This window comes from Odontomachus brunneus, unplaced genomic scaffold (assembly GCF_010583005.1).
Source record: "Odontomachus brunneus isolate Ranch 3 - 2012 unplaced genomic scaffold, Obru_v1 Obru_scaffold_142, whole genome shotgun sequence".
NCBI lineage: Eukaryota > Metazoa > Arthropoda > Insecta > Hymenoptera > Formicidae > Odontomachus > Odontomachus brunneus.
This window is the reverse complement of record NW_022639592.1, coordinates 342,832-344,382: the sequence shown is the minus strand read 5'-3', so window position 1 is coordinate 344,382 and position 1,551 is coordinate 342,832. Positions and strand designations below refer to the sequence as shown.

Sequence of the window (1,551 nt, the reverse complement as noted above, 5' to 3'; positions counted from 1 at the left end):
CATTAATTACTTCTCAAGAAACTGCTTTTAGCGTAATCTGCCCTTTAGGCAACTTGAATGGTCCAAAGTACCGAGACATTTTGGACTTTCCATCTGATGGAGTTCCTCTAAGTATCCCTCCAAAATTTTGTCCATTTAGTGCCAAAGTCACAAGTGTTTATGTATTTTTGATCAGTAGGATGGCGGCGATTTGGGAATCGCTCCGCATAAGTACGGGCAGTAAGTCTGTAATTTCTACCACATTCACCAAAGGTTATAAGAATATCGACTACTTCTGTAGGCGTATAATTTTCCATTTTACCAGAATTTTATCAGAGTACAAATGTTAAAAAAATACATACATTGTTTTTTATTAAAATCATAAAATTCCTATTTTGTACTTTGTAGTATTAAAACGAAGCGTCGTAGAGAAAAACATTATTAGTAAAATATGTTTGTTTTTATGTCCTCTATTTCCCCTCAAAGTTTGTCGGTCTAATTTTTTTACACCCTATATATACAGGGTGAGGAAAAAGTATGGAAACTATGAAAAATCTAAAAAAATATAAGTTTTACAGAAAAATGTTTCAAATAAAAGTTGTAGGATTTAAAAAAGTCTATTCAATAGTCTCATCAGTTTGACGCTGGCTGGCGTCGTTAAGGTGAAGTCAAAGTCACCTTGAATTTTTTAAATGGGATACCCCATATATTATTACATATTCTTATAACTTATCTCGAAAGTTTTCCAAAACACTATAATAAAATATTTTTTCGTTAAGAACTTTTTGAGTAATAACACTTGAAATTTCCAGCACTTTGACATAGAATACAAAATATCTCGTAAAATATTCATCTTTCGATTATCTTGCCTTAATGCTTTTTTGCACAGAATAATGAGGCAAATTAATTGACTTAAAAAAAAAAAACAAAAAATTTTTTACATAATAAATATAAAAAAATTTTTTGTGCTTTTTAATAAGCTATAAGAATATGTAATAATATATGAGGTGTTCCATTTAAAAAATTCAAGGTGACTGACTTCATCTTAACGACGCTAGCCAGGGTCAAACTGATGAGACTATTGAATAGACCTTTTTAAATCCTACAACTTTCGTTTGAAACATTTTTTCTGTAAAATTTATATTTTTTAAGATTTTTCAGGGTTTCCATACTTTTTCCTCACTCTATATGTGTGTATGCGTGCGTGCGTGTGTGTGTGTGTGTGTATGTATATACACATATATATATATAAAATATATATATATATATAAAAAAAAAATATATATATATATATATATAAGTAGCGCTCAAAAGTCTTTTGACAAATAGTGTTTTGTAAAGTATTTTATTAATAATAATAATAATATATGTATTAACCTTTATAATATAAACTTTGCACATAATATCACATGTTAACAACAAAATTAACTCTTATCAATTACTAAACGAATATAACATAAACAAAACTTTACTTTATCATGGTTCATAAGTGATTTGACATGTTAGTTTTTAACGACTATGTAGTAATATGTTTTTAAATAAAGTGACAAACATTTGTTAAACACATTGTTA

General features: G+C 27.7%; 1 protein-coding gene across 1 annotated transcript in view; it reads left to right on the top strand.

Moving 5' to 3' along the window:
* The window catches only part of LOC116850315 (dynein heavy chain 3, axonemal), a 21,583-nt gene that overhangs the window by 11,792 nt on the left and 8,240 nt on the right, over positions 1–1,551 (top strand). The gene's annotated exons all lie outside the window — the stretch shown is intronic.